The 18868-nt window shown below is 41.4% G+C and overlaps 17 pseudogenes; all 17 read right to left on the reverse strand.

Moving 5' to 3' along the window:
* Positions 1-832: 832 nt before the first annotated feature.
* LOC137121114 (5S ribosomal RNA) lies at positions 833-951 on the reverse strand (annotated as a pseudogene).
* Positions 952-1807: 856 nt separating this feature from the next.
* On the reverse strand, positions 1808-1926 carry LOC137121107 (5S ribosomal RNA; annotated as a pseudogene).
* An 867-nt stretch (positions 1927-2793) lies between these two features.
* On the reverse strand, positions 2794-2912 carry LOC137121128 (5S ribosomal RNA; annotated as a pseudogene).
* Positions 2913-3769: 857 nt separating this feature from the next.
* On the reverse strand, positions 3770-3888 carry LOC137121189 (5S ribosomal RNA; annotated as a pseudogene).
* An 836-nt stretch (positions 3889-4724) lies between these two features.
* On the reverse strand, positions 4725-4843 carry LOC137121111 (5S ribosomal RNA; annotated as a pseudogene).
* Positions 4844-6415: 1572 nt separating this feature from the next.
* LOC137121122 (5S ribosomal RNA) lies at positions 6416-6534 on the reverse strand (annotated as a pseudogene).
* An 867-nt stretch (positions 6535-7401) lies between these two features.
* LOC137121134 (5S ribosomal RNA) lies at positions 7402-7520 on the reverse strand (annotated as a pseudogene).
* Positions 7521-8387: 867 nt separating this feature from the next.
* Positions 8388-8506, reverse strand: LOC137121144 (5S ribosomal RNA; annotated as a pseudogene).
* Positions 8507-9373: 867 nt separating this feature from the next.
* Positions 9374-9492, reverse strand: LOC137121169 (5S ribosomal RNA; annotated as a pseudogene).
* Positions 9493-10349: 857 nt separating this feature from the next.
* On the reverse strand, positions 10350-10468 carry LOC137121145 (5S ribosomal RNA; annotated as a pseudogene).
* An 867-nt stretch (positions 10469-11335) lies between these two features.
* Positions 11336-11444, reverse strand: LOC137121138 (5S ribosomal RNA; annotated as a pseudogene).
* An 857-nt stretch (positions 11445-12301) lies between these two features.
* Positions 12302-12420, reverse strand: LOC137121170 (5S ribosomal RNA; annotated as a pseudogene).
* An 867-nt stretch (positions 12421-13287) lies between these two features.
* Positions 13288-13406, reverse strand: LOC137121146 (5S ribosomal RNA; annotated as a pseudogene).
* Positions 13407-14273: 867 nt separating this feature from the next.
* Positions 14274-14392, reverse strand: LOC137121166 (5S ribosomal RNA; annotated as a pseudogene).
* A 1833-nt stretch (positions 14393-16225) lies between these two features.
* On the reverse strand, positions 16226-16344 carry LOC137121115 (5S ribosomal RNA; annotated as a pseudogene).
* Positions 16345-17200: 856 nt separating this feature from the next.
* LOC137121108 (5S ribosomal RNA) lies at positions 17201-17319 on the reverse strand (annotated as a pseudogene).
* An 867-nt stretch (positions 17320-18186) lies between these two features.
* Positions 18187-18305, reverse strand: LOC137121147 (5S ribosomal RNA; annotated as a pseudogene).
* Between the last annotated feature and the right edge of the window lie 563 nt (positions 18306-18868).

The following is an 18868-nucleotide window of genomic DNA, read 5'->3' on the forward strand; positions in this document are numbered from 1 at the left end:
TAAAAACGCTGGAGAAGCAGAATGCATGACACTTGCTAAGAAGAAGATAAATGTGGCAAAGTACAAAGTACTATAACTGTACTGGTCTGTTACGCCCCTGTCTAGGGGGTCAGGGTGCAACATACAAAGATAAATTAGCATGTTCCCTCTCCGATCCCCAAACCAAAATCCAGTATCGAGATGTTCCAACAGAATGATATTTATTTTAAACGAAAGAAAGTGTCAAACAAAACATGACACTACAACTCAGGGCGAACCAAGGCCAACATAATAAACAAAATAAGCCATTTCCCACAGAAAGTGCTAGCTAGCCTGATAGAAATAAACAATCCAAAAGACAGTCGTTAACCCTAACTCCCTAATGTGAAAACAGTCCAAAGAAAATGGCTGTTCACCCCTACAGATTTAATACGAATTACAAAATATACAATTTATAAACAAAACCACGGCACAAAACCTAACAATTCAAAAATGCTAAATAAGGTTTGGAAACCAAGAACAGCAAAAAGGTCTTGCTGCCAGAAAGAGCCTCGCTAGCTGTTGGGAACCGTACTTTTAAAACTCCAGGAAGTGTAAGATGGACCAATCAGCTTCCTGTACTGCCCCCCAATCCGGCCAATCAGGCAGGGCACCTATAAGAACAACAAAATAAAAACAACACATATGGCCAGGACCGTAACATGGTCTACTAGTAATGAAGCACGATGGTTGACAAACCAATAAAGTAGCAAAACAGCAATGAAAGAACAAAATTTGATGAAAATATAGAACAATTTCTATGAATACATAGGCAGTAACACCAGCTTGTGCTGCCCGTAAACCCAAGAAAAAAAGCTTACAGCACCTGGTATTCCCAGGCAGTCTTCCTACCAAGTACTAACCAGGCCCGGCTCTATTTGGCTGCCGAGATCGGACGAGATCGGGCGCTTAGAGAGCTGTGTGGCCGTAAGCTGCATTTGACATCATCAACAGCTCTTAAAAACGCTGGAGAAGCAGAATGCATGACACTTGCTAAGAAGAAGATAAATGTGGCAAAGTACAAAGTACTATAACTGTACTGGTCTGTTACGCCCCTGTCTAGGGGGTCAGGGTGCAACATACAAAGATAAATTAGCATGTTCCCTCTCCGATCCCCAAACCAAAATCCAGTATCGAGATGTTCCAACAGAATGATATTTATTTTAAACGAAAGAAAGTGTCAAACAAAACATGACACTACAACTCAGGGCGAACCAAGGCCAACATAATAAACAAAATAAGCCATTTCCCACAGAAAGTGCTAGCTAGCCTGATAGAAATAAACAATCCAAAAGACAGTCGCTAACCCTAACTCCCTAATGTGAAAACAGTCCAAAGAAAATGGCTGTTCACCCCTACAGATTTAATACTATTTACAAAATATACAATTTATAAACAAAACCACGGCACAAAACCTAACAATTCAAAAATGCTAAATAAGGTTTGGAAACCAAGAACAGCAAACAGGTGTTGCTGCCAGAAAGAGCCTCGCTAGCTGTTGGGAACCGTACTTTTAAAACTCCAGGAAGTGTAGGATGGACCAATCAGCTTCCTGTACTGCCCCCCAATCCGGCCAATCAGGCAGGGCACCTATAAGAACAACAAATTAAAACAACACATATGGCCAGGACCGTAACATGGTCTACTAGTAATGAAGCACGATGGTTGACAAACCAATAAAGTAGCAAAACAGCAATGAAAGAACAAAATTTGATGAAAATATACAACAATTTCTATGAATAAATAGGCAGTAACACCAGTTTGTGCTGCCCGTAAACCCAAGCAAAAAAGTTTACAGCACCTGGTATTCCCAGGCGGTCTTCCTACCAAGTACTAACCAGGCCCGGCTATATTTGGCTGCCGAGATCGGACGAGATCGGGCGCTTAGAGAGCGGTGTGGCCGTAAGCTGCATTTGACATCATCAACAGCTCTTAAAAACGCTGGAGAAGCAGAATGCATGACACTTGCTAAGAAGAAGATAAATGTGGCAAAGTACAAAGTACTATAACTGTACTGGTCTGTTACGCCCCTGTCTAGGGGGTCAGGGTGCAACATACAAAGATAAATTAGCATGTTCCCTCTCCGATCCCCAAACCAAAATCCAGGATCGAGATGTTCCAACAGAATGATATTTATTTTAAACGAAAGAAAGTGTCAAACAAAACATGACACTACAACTCAGGGCGAACCAAGGCCAACATAATAAACAAAATAAGCCATTTCCCACAGAAAGTGCTAGCTAGCCTGATAGAAATAAAAAAACCAAAAGACAGTCGCTAACCCTAACTCCCTAATGTGAAAACAAGAGAAAACAATCAAAAGAAAATGGCTGTTCACCCCTACAGATTTAATACGAATTACAAAATATACAATTTATAAACAAAACCACGGCACAAAACCTAACAATTCAAAAATGCTAAATAAGGTTTGGAAACCAAGAACAGCAAACAGGTGCTGCTGCCAGAAAGAGCCTCGCTAGCTGTTGGGAACCGTACTTTTAAAACTCCAGGAAGTGTAGGATGGACCAATCAGCTTCCTGTACTGCCCCTCAATCCGGCCAATCAGGCAGGGCACCTATAAGAACAACAAATCAAAAACAACACATATGGCCAGGACCGTAACATGGTCTACTAGTAATGAAGCACGATGGTTGACAAACCAATAAAGTAGCAAAACAGCAATGAAAGAACAAAATTTGATGAAAATATAGAACAATTTCTATGAATACATAGGCAGTAACACCAGCTTGTGCTGCCCGTAAACCCAAGAAAAAAAGCTTACAGCACCTGGTATTCCCAGGCAGTCTTCCTACCAAGTACTAACCAGGCCCGGCTCTATTTGGCTGCCGAGATCGGACGAGATCGGACGCTTAGAGAGCTGTGTGGCCGTAAGCTGCATTTGACATCATCAACAGCTCTTAAAAACGCTGGAGAAGCAGAATGCGTGACACTTGCTAAGAAGAAGATAAATGTGGCAAAGTACAAAGTACTATAACTGTACTGGTCTGTTACGCCCCTGTCTAGGGGGTCAGGGTGCAACATACAAAGATAAATTAGCATGTTCCCTCTCCGATCCCCAAACCAAAATCCAGTATCGAGATGTTCCAACAGAATGATATTTATTTTAAACGAAAGAAAGTGTCAAACAAAACATGACACTACAACTCAGGGCGAACCAAGGCCAACATAATAAACAAAATAAGCCATTTCCCACAGAAAGTGCTAGCTAGCCTGATAGAAATAAACAATCCAAAAGACAGTCGCTAACCCTAACTCCCTAATGTGAAAACAGTCCAAAGAAAATGGCTGTTCACCCCTACAGATTTAATACTATTTACAAAATATACAATTTATAAACAAAACCACGGCACAAAACCTAACAATTCAAAAATGCTAAATAAGGTTTGGAAACCAAGAACAGCAAATAGGTGTTGCTGCCAGAAAGAGCCTCGCTAGCTGTTGGGAACCGTACTTTTAAAACTCCAGGAAGTGTAGGATGGACCAATCAGCTTCCTGTACTGCCCCCCAATCCGGCCAATCAGGCAGGGCACCTATAAGAACAAGAAAATAAAAACAACACATATGGCCAGGACCGTAACATGGTCTACTAGTAATGAAGCACGATGGTTGACAAACCAATAAAGTAGCAAAACAGTAATGAAAGAACAAAATTTGATGAAAATATAGAACAATTTCTATGAATAAATAGGCAGTAACACCAGCTTGTGCTGCCCGTAAACCCAAGCAAAAAAGCTTACAGCACCTGGTATTCCCACGCGGTCTTCCGACCAAGTACTAACCAGGCCCGGCTCTATTTGGCTGCCGAGATCGGACGAGATCGGGCGCTTAGAGAGCTGTGTGGCCGTAAGCTGCATAAAAACGTTGGAGAAGCAGAATGCATGAAACTTGCTAAGAAGAAGATAAATGTGGCAAAGTACAAAGTACTATAACTGTACTGGTCTGTTACGCCCCTGTCCAGGGGGTCAGGGTGCAACATACAAAGATAAATTAGCATGTTCCCTCTCCGATCCCCAAACCAAAATCCAGGATCGAGATGTTCCAACAGAATGATATTTATTTTAAACGAAAGAAAGTGTCAAACAAAACATGACACTACAACTCAGGGCGAACCAAGGCCAACATAATAAACAAAATAAGCCATTTCCCACAGAAAGTGCTAGCTAGCCTGATAGAAATAAACAAACCAAAAGACAGTCGCTAACCCTAACTCCCAAATGTGAAAACAATCCAAAGAAAATGGCAGTTCACCCCTACAGATTTAATACTATTTACAAAATATACAATTTATAAACAAAACTACGGCATAAAACCTAACAATTCAAAAATGCTAAATAAAGTTTGGAAACCAAGAACAGCAAACAGGTGCTGCTGCCAGAAAGAGCCTCGCTAGCTGTTGGGAACCGTACTTTTAAAACTCCAGGAAGTGTAGGATGGACCAATCAGCTTCCTGTACTGCCCCCCAATCCGGCCAATCAGGCAGGGCACCTATAAGAACAAGAAAATAAAAACAACACATATGGCCAGGACCGTAACATGGTCTACTAGTAATGAAGCACGATGGTTGACAAACCAATAAAGTAGCAAAACAGTAATGAAAGAACAAAATTTGACGAAAATATAGAACAATTTCTATGAATAAATAGGCAGTAACACCAGCTTGTGCTGCCCGTAAACCCAAGCAAAAAAGCTTACAGCACCTGGTATTCCCAGGCGGTCTTCCTACCAAGTACTAACCAGGCCCGGCTCTATTTGGCTGCCGAGATCGGACGAGATCGGGCGCTTAGAGAGCGGTGTGGCCGTAAGCTGCATTTGACATCATCAACAGCTCTTAAAAACGTTGGAGAAGCAGAATGCATGAAACTTGCTAAGAAGAAGATAAATGTGGCAAAGTACAAAGTACTATAACTGTACTGGTCTGTTACGCCCCTGTCCAGGGGGTCAGGGTGCAATATACAAAGATAAATTAGCATGTTCCCTCTCCAATCCCCAAACCAAAATCCAGGATCGAGATGTTCCAACAGAATGATATTTATTTTAAACGAAAGAAAGTGTCAAACAAAACATGACACTACAACTCAGGGCGAACCAAGGCCAACATAATAAACAAAATAAGCCATTTCCCATAGAAAGTGCTAGCTAGCCTGATAGAAATAAACAAACCAAAAGACAGTCGCTAACCCTAACTCCCTAATGTGAAAACAAGAGAAAACAATCAAAAGAAAATGGCTGTTCACCCCTACAGATTTAATACTATTTACAAAAATATACAATTTATAAACAAAACCACGGCACAAAACCTAACAATTCAAAAATGCTAAATAAGGTTTGGAAACCAAGAACAGCAAACAGGTGCTGCTGCCAGAAAGAGCCTCGCTAGCTGTTGGGAACTGTACTTTTAAAACTCCAGGAAGTGTAGGATGGACCAATCAGCTTCCTGTACTGCCCCTCAATCCGGCCAATCAGGCAGGGCACCTATAAGAACAACAAAATAAAAACAACACATATGGCCAGGACCGTAACATGGTCTACTAGTAATGAAGCACGATGGTTGACAAACCAATAATGTAGCAAAACAGCAATGAAAGAACAAAATTTGATGAAAATATAGAACAATTTCTTTGAATAAATAGGCAGTAACACCAGCTTGTGCTGCCCGTAAACCCAAGCAAAAAAGCTTACAGCACCTTTTATTCCCAGGCAGTCTTCCTACCAAGTACTAACCAGGCCCGGCTCTATTTGGCTGCCGAGATCGGGCGCTTAGAGAGCGGTGTGGCCGTAAGCTGCATAAAAACGTTGGAGAAGCAGAATGCATGAAACTTGCTAAGAAGAAGATAAATGTGGCAAAGTACAAAGTACTATAACTGTACTGGTCTGTTACGCCCCTGTCTAGGGGGTCAGGGTGCAACATACAAAGATAAATTAGCATGTTCCCTCTCCGATCCCCAAACCAAAATCCAGGATCGAGATGTTCCAACAGAATGATATTTATTTTAAACGAAAGAAAGTGTCAAACAAAACATGACACTACAACTCAGGGCGAACCAAGGCCAACATAATAAACAAAATAAGCCATTTCCCATAGAAAGTGCTAGCTAGCCTGATAGAAATAAACAAACCAAAAGACAGTCGCTAACCCTTACTCCCTAATGTGAAAACAGTCCAAGAAAATGGCAGTTCACCCCTACAGATTTAATACTATTTACAAAATATACAATTTATTTAACATGGTCTACTAGTAATGAAGCACGATGGTTGAGAAACCAATAAAGTAGCAAAACAGCAATGAAAGAACAAAATTTGATGAAAATATAGAACAAATTCTATGAATAAATAGGCAGTAACACCAGCTTGTGCTGCCCGTAAACCCAAGCAAAAAAGCTTACAGCACCTGGTATTCCCAGGCGGTCTTCCTACCAAGTACTAACCAGGCCCGGCTCTATTTGGCTGCCGAGATCGGACGAGATCGGGCGCTTAGAGAGCGGTGTGGCCGTAAGCTGCATTTGACATCATCAACAGCTCTTAAAAACGCTGGAGAAGCAGAATGCATGACACTTGCTAAGAAGAAGATAAATGTGGCAAAGTACAAAGTACTATAACTGTACTGGTCTGTTACGCCCCTGTCCAGGGGGTCAGGGTGCAACATAAAAAGGTAAATTAGCATGTTCCCTCTCCGATCCCCAAACCAAACTCCAGTATCGAGATGTTCCAACAGAATGATATTTATTTTAAACGAAAGAAAGTGTCAAACAAAACATGACACTACAACTCAGGGCGAACCAAGGCCAACATAATAAACAAAATAAGCCATTTCCCACAGAAAGTGCTAGCTAGCCTGATAGAAATAAACAATCCAAAAGACAGTCGCTAACCCTAACTCCCTAATGTGAAAACAAGAGAAAACAATCAAAAGAAAATGGCTGTTCACCCCTACAGATTTAATACGAATTACAAAATATACAATTTATAAACAAAACCACGGCAAAAAACCTAACAAATCAAAAATGCTAAATAAGGTTTGGAAACCAAGAACAGCAAACAGGTGCTGCTGCCAGAAAGAGCCTCGCTAGCTGTTGGGAACCGTACTTTTAAAACTCCAGGAAGTGTAGGATGGACCAATCAGCTTCCTGTACTGCCCCCCAATCCGGCCAATCAGGCAGGGCACCTATAAGAACAACAAATCAAAAACAACACATATGGCCAGGACCGTAACATGGTCTACTAGTAATGAAGCACGATGGTTGAAAAACCAATAAAGTAGCAAAACAGCAATGAAAGAACAAAATTTGATGAAAATATAGAACAATTTCTATGAATAAATAGGCAGTAACACCAGCTTGTGCTGCCCGTAAACCCAAGCAAAAAAGCTTACAGCACCTGGTATTCCCAGGCGGTCTTCCTACCAAGTACTAACCAGGCCCGGCTCTATTTGGCTGCCGAGATCGGACGAGATCGGGCGCTTAGAGAGCGGTGTGGCCGTAAGCTGCATTTGACATCATCAACAGCTCTTAAAAACGCTGGAGAAGCAGAATGCATGACACTTGCTAAGAAGAAGATAAATGTGGCAAAGTACAAAGTACTATAACTGTACTGGTCTGTTACGCCCCTGTCCAGGGGGTCAGGGTGCAACATACAAAGATAAATTAGCATGTTCCCTCTCCGATCCCCAAACCAAAATCCAGGATCGAGATGTTCCAACAGAATGATATTTATTTTAAACGAAAGAAAGTGTCAAACAAAACATGACACTACAACTCAGGGCGAACCAAGGCCAACATAATAAACAAAATAAGCCATTTCCCACAGAAAGTGCTAGCTAGCCTGATAGAAATAAACAAACCAAAAGACAGTCGCTAACCCTAACTCCCTAATGTGAAAACAAGAGAAAACAATCAAAAGAAAATGGCTGTTCACCCCTACAGATTTAATACGAATTACAAAATATACAATTTATAAACAAAACCACGGCACAAAACCTAAGAATTCAAAAATGCTAAATAAGGTTTGGAAACCAAGAACAGCAAACAGGTGCTGCTGCCAGAAAGAGCCTCGCTAGCTGTTGGGAACCGTACTTTTAAAACTCCAGGAAGTGTAGGATGGACCAATCAGCTTCCTGTACTGCCCCTCAATCCGGCCAATCAGGCAGGGCACCTATAAGAATGAGAAAATAAAAACAACACATATGGCCAGGACCGTAACATGGTCTACTAGTAATGAAGCACGATGGTTGACAAACCAATAAAGTAGCAAAACAGCAATGAAAGAACAAAATTTGATGAAAATATAGAACAATTTCTATGAATAAATAGGCAGTAACACCAGCTTGTGCTGCCCGTAAACCCAAGCAAAAAAGCTTACAGCACCTGGTATTCCCAGGCGGTCTTCCTACCAAGTACTAACCAGGCCCGGCTCTATTTGGCTGCCGAGATCGGACGAGATCGGGCGCTTAGAGAGCGGTGTGGCCGTAAGCTGCATTTGACATCATCAACAGCTCTTAAAAACGCTGGAGAAGCAGAAGGCATGACACTTGCTAAGAAGAAGATAAATGTGGCAAAGTACAAAGTACTATAACTGTACTGGTCTGTTACGCCCCTGTCCAGGGGGTCAGGGTGCAACATACAAAGATAAATTAGCATGTTCCCTCTCCGATCCCCAAACCAAAATCCAGGATCGAGATGTTCCAACAGAATGATATTCATTTTAAACGAAAGAAAGTGTCAAACAAAACATGACACTACAACTCAGGGCGAACCAAGGCCAACATAATAAACAAAATAAGCCATTTCCCACAGAAAGTGCTAGCTAGCCTGATAGAAATAAACAAACCAAAAGACAGTCGCTAAACCTAACTCCCTAATGTGAAAACAAGAGAAAACAATCAAAAGAAAATGGCTGTTCACCCCTACAGATTTAATACGAATTACAAAATATACAATTTATAAACAAAACCACGGCACAAAACCTAACAATTCAAAAATGCTAAATAAGGTTTGGAAACCAAGAACAGCAAACAGGTGTTACTGCCAGAAAGAGCCTCGCTAGCTGTTGGGAACCGTACTTTTAAAACTCCAGGAAGTGTAGGATGGACCAATCAGCTTCCTGTACTGCCCCTCAATCCGGCCAATCAGGCAGGGCACCTATAAGAACGAGAAAATAAAAACAACACATATGGCCAGGACCGTAACATGGTCTACTAGTAATGAAGCACGATGGTTGAAAAACCAATAAAGTAGCAAAACAGCAATGAAAGAACAAAATTTGATGAAAATATAGAACAATTTCTATGAATAAATAGGCAGTAACACCAGCTTGTGCTGCCCGTAAACCCAAGCAAAAAAGCTTACAGCACCTGGTATTCCCAGTCGGTCTTCCTACCAAGTACTAACCAGGCCCGGCTCTATTTGGCTGCCGAGATCGGACGAGATCGGGCGCTTAGAGAGCGGTGTGGCCGTAAGCTGCATTTGACATCATCAACAGCTCTTAAAAACGCTGGAGAAGCAGAATGCATGACACTTGCTAAGAAGAAGATAAATGTGGCAAAGTACAAAGTACTATAACTGTACTGGTCTGTTACGCCCCTGTCCAGGGGGTCAGGGTGCAACATACAAAGATAAATTAGCATGTTCCCTCTCCGATCCCCAAACCAAAATCCAGGATCGAGATGTTCCAACAGAATGATATTTATTTTAAACGAAAGAAAGTGTCAAACAAAACATGACACTACAACTCAGGGCGAACCAAGGCCAACATAATAAACAAAATAAGCCATTTCCCACAGAAAGTGCTAGCTAGCCTGATAGAAATAAACAAACCAAAAGACAGTCGCTAACCCTAACTCCCAAATGTGAAAACAATCCAAAGAAAATGGCAGTTCACCCCTACAGATTTAATACTATTTACAAAATATACAATTTATAAACAAAACCACGGCATAAAACCTAACAATTCAAAAATGCTAAATAAAGTTTGGAAACCAAGAACAGCAAACAGGTGCTGCTGCCAGAAAGAGCCTCGCTAGCTGTTGGGAACCGTACTTTTAAAACTCCAGGAAGTGTAGGATGGACCAATCAGCTTCCTGTACTGCCCCTCAATCCGGCCAATCAGGCAGGGCACCTATAAGAACAAGAAAATAAAAACAACACATATGGCCAGGACCGTAACATGGTCTACTAGTAATGAAGCACGATGGTTGACAAACCAATAAAGTAGCAAAACAGCAATGAAAGAACAAAATTTGATGAAAATATAGAACAATTTCTATGAATAAATAGGCAGTAACACCAGCTTGTGCTGCCCGTAAACCCAAGCAAAAAAGCTTACAGCACCTGGTATTCCCAGGCGGTCTTCCTACCAAGTACTAACCAGGCCCGGCTCTATTTGGCTGCCGAGATCGGACGAGATCGGGCGCTTAGAGAGCGGTGTGGCCGTAAGCTGCATTTGACATCATCAACAGCTCTTAAAAACGCTGGAGAAGCAGAATGCATGACACTTGCTAAGAAGAAGATAAATGTGGCAAAGTACAAAGTACTATAACTGTACTGGTCTGTTACGCCCCTGTCCAGGGGGTCAGGGTGCAACATACAAAGATAAATTAGCATGTTCCCTCTCCGATCCCCAAACCAAAATCCAGGATCGAGATGTTCCAACAGAATGATATTTATTTTAAACGAAAGAAAGTGTCAAACAAAACATGACACTACAACTCAGGGCGAACCAAGGCCAACATAATAAACAAAATAAGCCATTTCCCACAGAAAGTGCTAGCTAGCCTGATAGAAATAAACAAACCAAAAGACAGTCGCTAACCCTAACTCCCTAATGTGAAAACAAGAGAAAACAATCAAAAGAAAATGGCTGTTCACCCCTACAGATTTAATACGAATTACAAAATATACAATTTATAAACAAAACCACGGCACAAAACCTAACAATTCAAAAATGCTAAATAAGGTTTGGAAACCAAGAACAGCAAACAGGTGCTGCTGCCAGAAAGAGCCTCGCTAGCTGTTGGGAACCGTACTTTTAAAACTCCAGGAAGTGTAGGATGGACCAATCAGCTTCCTGTACTGCCCCTCAATCCGGCCAATCAGGCAGGGCACCTATAAGAACGAGAAAATAAAAACAACACATATGGCCAGGACCGTAACATGGTCTACTAGTAATGAAGCACGATGGTTGAAAAACCAATAAAGTAGCAAAACAGCAATGAAAGAACAAAATTTGATGAAAATATAGAACAATTTCTATGAATAAATAGGCAGTAACACCAGCTTGTGCTGCCCGTAAACCCAAGCAAAAAAGCTTACAACACCTGGTATTCCCAGGCGGTCTTCCTACCAAGTACTAACCAGGCCCGGCTCTATTTGGCTGCCGAGATCGGGCGCTTAGAGAGCGGTGTGGCCGTAAGCTGCATTTGACATCATCAACAGCTCTTAAAAACGCTGGAGAAGCAGAATGCATGACACTTGCTAAGAAGAAGATAAATGTGGCAAAGTACAAAGTACTATAACTGTACTGGTCTGTTACGCCCCTGTCCAGGGGGTCAGGGTGCAACATACAAAGACAAATTAGCATGTTCCCTCTCCGATCCCCAAACCAAACTCCAGTATCGAGATGTTCCAACAGAATGATATTTATTTTAAACGAAAGAAAGTGTCAAACAAAACATGACACTACAACTCAGGGCAAACCAAGGCCAACATAATAAACAAAATAAGCCATTTCCCACAGAAAGTGCTAGCTAGCCTGATAGAAATAAACAATCCAAAAGACAGTCGCTAACCCTAACTCCCTAATGTGAAAACAGTCCAAAGAAAATGGCTGTTCACCCCTACAGATTTAATACTATTTACAAAATATACAATTTATAAACAAAACCACGGCATAAAACCTAACAATTCAAAAATGCTAAATAAAGTTTGGAAACCAAGAACAGCAAACAGGTGCTGCTGCCAGAAAGAGCCTCGCTAGCTGTTGGGAACCGTACTTTTAAAACTCCAGGAAGTGTAGGATGGACCAATCAGCTTCCTGTACTGCCCCCCAATCCGGCCAATCAGGCAGGGCACCTATAAGAACAACAAAATAAAAACAACACATATGGCCAGGACCGTAACATGGTCTACTAGTAATGAAGCACGATGGTTGACAAACCAATAAAGTAGCAAAACAGCAATGAAAGAACAAAATTTGATGAAAATATAGAACAATTTCTATGAATAAATAGGCAGTAACACCAGCTTGTGCTGCCCGTAAACCCAAGCAAAAAAGCTTACAGCACCTGGTATTCCCAGGCGGTCTTCCTAACAAGTACTAACCAGGCCCGGCTCTATTTGGCTGCCGAGATCGGACGAGATCGGGCGCTTAGAGAGCGGTGTGGCCGTAAGCTGCATTTGACATCATCAACAGCTCTTAAAAACGCTGGAGAAGCAGAATGCATGACACTTGCTAAGAAGAAGATAAATGTGGCAAAGTACAAAGTACTATAACTGTACTGGTCTGTTACGCCCCTGTCCAGGGGGTCAGGGTGCAACATACAAAGATAAATTAGCATGTTCCCTCTCCGATCCCCAAACCAAAATCCAGTATCGAGATGTTCCAACAGAATGATATTTATTTTAAACGAAAGAAAGTGTCAAACAAAACATGACACTACAACTCAGGGCGAACCAAGGCCAACATAATAAACAAAATAAGCCATTTCCCACAGAAAGTGCTAGCTAGCCTGATAGAAATAAACAAACCAAAAGACACTCGCTAACCCTAACTCCCTAATGTGAAAACAAGAGAAAACAATCAAAAGAAAATGGCTGTTCACCCCTACAGATTTAATACGAATTACAAAATATACAATTTATAAACAAAACCACGGCACAAAACCTAACAATTCAAAAATGCTAAATAAGGTTTGGAAACCAAGAACAGCAAACAGGTGTTACTGCCAGAAAGAGCCTCGCTAGCTGTTGGGAACCGTACTTTTAAAACTCCAGGAAGTGTAGGATGGACCAATCAGCTTCCTGTACTGCCCCCCAATCCGGCCAATCAGGCAGGGCACCTATAAGAACAACAAAATAAAAACAACACATATGGCCAGGACCGTAACATGGTCTACTAGTAATGAAGCACGATGGTTGAAAAACCAATAAAGTAGCAAAACAGCAATGAAAGAACAAAATTTGATGAAAATATAGCACAATTTCTATGAATAAATAGGCAGTAACACCAGCTTGTGCTGCCCGTAAACCCAAGCAAAAAAGCTTACAGCACCTGGTATTCCCAGGCGGTCTTCCTACCAAGTACTAACCAGGCCCGGCTCTATTTGGCTGCCGAGATCGGACGAGATCGGGCGCTTAGAGAGCGGTGTGGCCGTAAGCTGCATTTGACATCATCAACAGCTCTTAAAAACGCTGGAGAAGCAGAATGCATGACACTTGCTAAGAAGAAGATAAATGTGGCAAAGTACAAAGTACTATAACTGTACTGGTCTGTTACGCCCCTGTCCAGGGGGTCAGGGTGCAACATACAAAGATAAATTAGCATGTTCCCTCTCCGATCCCCAAACCAAAATCCAGGATCGAGATGTTCCAACAGAATGATATTTATTTTAAACGAAAGAAAGTGTCAAACAAAACATGACACTACAACTCAGGGCGAACCAAGGCCAACATAATAAACAAAATAAGCCATTTCCCACAGAAAGTGCTAGCTAGCCTGATAGAAATAAACAAACCAAAAGACAGTCGCTAACCCTAACTCCCTAATGTGAAAACAAGAGAAAACAATCAAAAGAAAATGGCTGTTCACCCCTACAGATTTAATACTATTTACAAAATATACAATTTATAAACAAAACCACGGCACAAAACCTAACAATTCAAAAATGCTAAATAAGGTTTGGAAACCAAGAACAGCAAACAGGTGCTGCTGCCAGAAAGAGCCTCGCTAGCTGTTGGGAACCGTACTTTTAAAACTCCAGGAAGTGTAGGATGGACCAATCAGCTTCCTGTACTGCCCCTCAATCCGGCCAATCAGGCAGGGCACCTATAAGAACAACAAATCAAAAACAACACATATGGCCAGGACCGTAACATGGTCTACTAGTAATGAAGCACGATGGTTGACAAACCAATAAAGTAGCAAAACAGTAATGAAAGAACAAAATTTGATGAAAATAAAGAACAATTTCTATGAATAAATAGGCAGTAACACCAGCTTGTGCTGCCCGTAAACCCAAGCAAAAAAGCTTACAGCACCTGGTATTCCCACGCGGTCTTCCTACAAAGTACTAACCAGGCCCGGCTCTATTTGGCTGCCGAGATCGGACGAGATCGGGCGCTTAGAGAGCGGTGTGGCCGTAAGCTGCATTTGACATCATCAACAGCTCTTAAAAACGTTGGAGAAGCAGAATGCATGAAACTTGCTAAGAAGAAGATAAATGTGGCAAAGTACAAAGTACTATAACTGTACTGGTCTGTTACGCCCCTGTCCAGGGGGTCAGGGTGCAACATACAAAGATAAATTAGCATGTTCCCTCTCCGATCCCCAAACCAAAATCCAGGATCGAGATGTTCCAACAGAATGATATTTATTTTAAACGAAATAAAGTGTCAAACAAAACATGACACTACAACTCAGGGCGAACCAAGGCCAACATAATAAACAAAATAAGCCATTTCCCACAGAAAGTGCTAGCTAGCCTGATAGAAATAAACAAACCAAAACACAGTCGCTAACCCTAACTCCCTAATGTGAAAAAAAGAGAAAACAATCAAAAGAAAATGGCTGTTCACCCCTACAGATTTAATACTATTTACAAAATATACAATTTATAAACAAAACCACGGCACAAAACCTAACAATTCAAAAATGCTAAATAAGGTTTGGAAACCAAGAACAGCAAACAGGTGCTGATGCCAGAAAGAGCCTCGCTAGCTTTTGGGAACCGTACTTTTAAAACTCCAGGAAGTGTAGGATGGACCAATCAGCTTCCTGTACTGCCCCTCAATCCGGCCAATCAGGCAGGGCACTTATAAGAACGACAAAATAAAAACAACACATATGGCCAGGACCGTAACATGGTCTACTAGTAATGAAGCACGATGGTTGACAAACCAATAAAGTAGCAAAACAGCAATGAAAGAACAAAATTTGATGAAAATATACAACAATTTCTATGAATAAATAGGCAGTAACACCAGTTTTTGCTGCCCGTAAACCCAAGTAAAAAAGTTTACAGCACCTGGTATTCCCAGGCGGTCTTCCTACCAAGTACTAACCAGGCCCGGCTCTATTTGGCTGTCGAGATCGGGCGCTTAGAGAGCGGTGTGGCCGTAAGCTGCATTTGACATCATCAACAGCTCTTAAAAACGCTGGAGAAGCAGAATGCATGACACTTGCTAAGAAGAAGATAAATGTGGCAAAGTACAAAGTACTATAACTGTACTGGTCTGTTACGCCCCTGTCTAGGGGGTCAGGGTGCAACATACAAAGATAAATTAGCATGTTCCCTCTCCGATCCCCAAACCAAAATCCAGTATCGAGATGTTCCAACAGAATGATATTTATTTTAAACGAAAGAAAGTGTCAAACAAAACATGACACTACAACTCAGGGCGAACCAAGGCCAACATAATAAACAAAATAAGCCATTTCCCACAGAAAGTGCTAGCTAGCCTGATAGAAATAAACAATCCAAAAGACAGTCGTTAACCCTAACTCCCTAATGTGAAAACAGTCCAAAGAAAATGGCTGTTCACCCCTACAGATTTAATACGAATTACAAAATATACAATTTATAAACAAAACCACGGCACAAAACCTAACAATTCAAAAATGCTAAATAAGGTTTGGAAACCAAGAACAGCAAAAAGGTCTTGCTGCCAGAAAGAGCCTCGCTAGCTGTTGGGAACCGTACTTTTAAAACTCCAGGAAGTGTAAGATGGACCAATCAGCTTCCTGTACTGCCCCCCAATCCGGCCAATCAGGCAGGGCACCTATAAGAACAACAAAATAAAAACAACACATATGGCCAGGACCGTAACATGGTCTACTAGTAATGAAGCACGATGGTTGACAAACCAATAAAGTAGCAAAACAGCAATGAAAGAACAAAATTTGATGAAAATATAGAACAATTTCTATGAATACATAGGCAGTAACACCAGCTTGTGCTGCCCGTAAACCCAAGAAAAAAAGCTTACAGCACCTGGTATTCCCAGGCAGTCTTCCTACCAAGTACTAACCAGGCCCGGCTCTATTTGGCTGCCGAGATCGGACGAGATCGGGCGCTTAGAGAGCTGTGTGGCCGTAAGCTGCATTTGACATCATCAACAGCTCTTAAAAACGCTGGAGAAGCAGAATGCATGACACTTGCTAAGAAGAAGATAAATGTGGCAAAGTACAAAGTACTATAACTGTACTGGTCTGTTACGCCCCTGTCTAGGGGGTCAGGGTGCAACATACAAAGATAAATTAGCATGTTCCCTCTCCGATCCCCAAACCAAAATCCAGTATCGAGATGTTCCAACAGAATGATATTTATTTTAAACGAAAGAAAGTGTCAAACAAAACATGACACTACAACTCAGGGCGAACCAAGGCCAACATAATAAACAAAATAAGCCATTTCCCACAGAAAGTGCTAGCTAGCCTGATAGAAATAAACAATCCAAAAGACAGTCGCTAACCCTAACTCCCTAATGTGAAAACAGTCCAAAGAAAATGGCTGTTCACCCCTACAGATTTAATACTATTTACAAAATATACAATTTATAAACAAAACCACGGCACAAAACCTAACAATTCAAAAATGCTAAATAAGGTTTGGAAACCAAGAACAGCAAACAGGTGTTGCTGCCAGAAAGAGCCTCGCTAGCTGTTGGGAACCGTACTTTTAAAACTCCAGGAAGTGTAGGATGGACCAATCAGCTTCCTGTACTGCCCCCCAATCCGGCCAATCAGGCAGGGCACCTATAAGAACAACAAATTAAAACAACACATATGGCCAGGACCGTAACATGGTCTACTAGTAATGAAGCACGATGGTTGACAAACCAATAAAGTAGCAAAACAGCAATGAAAGAACAAAATTTGATGAAAATATACAACAATTTCTATGAATAAATAGGCAGTAACACCAGTTTGTGCTGCCCGTAAACCCAAGCAAAAAAGTTTACAGCACCTGGTATTCCCAGGCGGTCTTCCTACCAAGTACTAACCAGGCCCGGCTATATTTGGCTGCCGAGATCGGACGAGATCGGGCGCTTAGAGAGCGGTGTGGCCGTAAGCTGCATTTGACATCATCAACAGCTCTTAAAAACGCTGGAGAAGCAGAATGCATGACACTTGCTAAGAAGAAGATAAATGTGGCAAAGTACAAAGTACTATAACTGTACTGGTCTGTTACGCCCCTGTCTAGGGGGTCAGGGTGCAACATACAAAGATAAATTAGCATGTTCCCTCTCCGATCCCCAAACCAAAATCCAGGATCGAGATGTTCCAACAGAATGATATTTATTTTAAACGAAAGAAAGTGTCAAACAAAACATGACACTACAACTCAGGGCGAACCAAGGCCAACATAATAAACAAAATAAGCCATTTCCCACAGAAAGTGCTAGCTAGCCTGATAGAAATAAAAAAACCAAAAGACAGTCGCTAACCCTAACTCCCTAATGTGAAAACAAGAGAAAACAATCAAAAGAAAATGGCTGTTCACCCCTACAGATTTAATACGAATTACAAAATATACAATTTATAAACAAAACCACGGCACAAAACCTAACAATTCAAAAATGCTAAATAAGGTTTGGAAACCAAGAACAGCAAACAGGTGCTGCTGCCAGAAAGAGCCTCGCTAGCTGTTGGGAACCGTACTTTTAAAACTCCAGGAAGTGTAGGATGGACCAATCAGCTTCCTGTACTGCCCCTCAATCCGGCCAATCAGGCAGGGCACCTATAAGAACGAGAAAATAAAAACAACACATATGGCCAGGACCGTAACATGGTCTACTAGTAATGAAGCACGATGGTTGAAAAACCAATAAAGTAGCAAAACAGCAATGAAAGAACAAAATTTGATGAAAATATAGAACAATTTCTATGAATAAATAGGCAGTAACACCAGCTTGTGCTGCCCGTAAACCCAAGCAAAAAAGCTTACAGCACCTGGTATTCCCAGGCGGTCTTCCTACCAAGTACTAACCAGGCCCGGCTCTATTTGGCTGCCGAGATCGGACGAGATCGGGCGCTTAGAGAGCGGTGTGGCCGTAAGCTGCATTTGACATCATCAACAGCTCTTAAAAACGCTGGAGAAGCAGAATGCATGACACTTGCTAAGAAGAAGATAAATGTGGCAAAGTACAAAGTACTATAACTGTACTGGTCTGTTACGCCCCTGTCCAGGGGGTCAGGGTGCAACATACAAAGATAAATTAGCATGTTCCCTCTCCGATCCCCAAACCAAACTCCAGTATCGAGATGTTCCAACAGAATGATATTTATTTTAAACGAAAGAAAGTGTCAAACAAAACATGACACTACAACTCAGGGCAAACCAAGGCCAACATAATAAACAAAATAAGCCATTTCCCACAGAAAGTGCTAGCTAGCCTGATAGAAATAAACAATCCAAAAGACAGTCGCTAACCCTAACTCCCTAATGTGAAAACAGTCCAAAGAAAATGGCTGTTCACCGCTACAGATTTAATACTATTTACAAAATATAAAATTTATAAACAAAACCACGGCATAAAACCTAACAATTCAAAAATGCTAAATAAAGTTTGGAAACCAAGAACAGCAAACAGGTGCTGCTGCAAGAAAGAGCCTCGCTAGC

The sequence above is a fragment of the Channa argus genome, unplaced genomic scaffold (genome assembly GCF_033026475.1).
Source record: "Channa argus isolate prfri unplaced genomic scaffold, Channa argus male v1.0 Contig098, whole genome shotgun sequence".
Classification (NCBI taxonomy): Eukaryota; Metazoa; Chordata; class Actinopteri; order Anabantiformes; family Channidae; genus Channa; species Channa argus.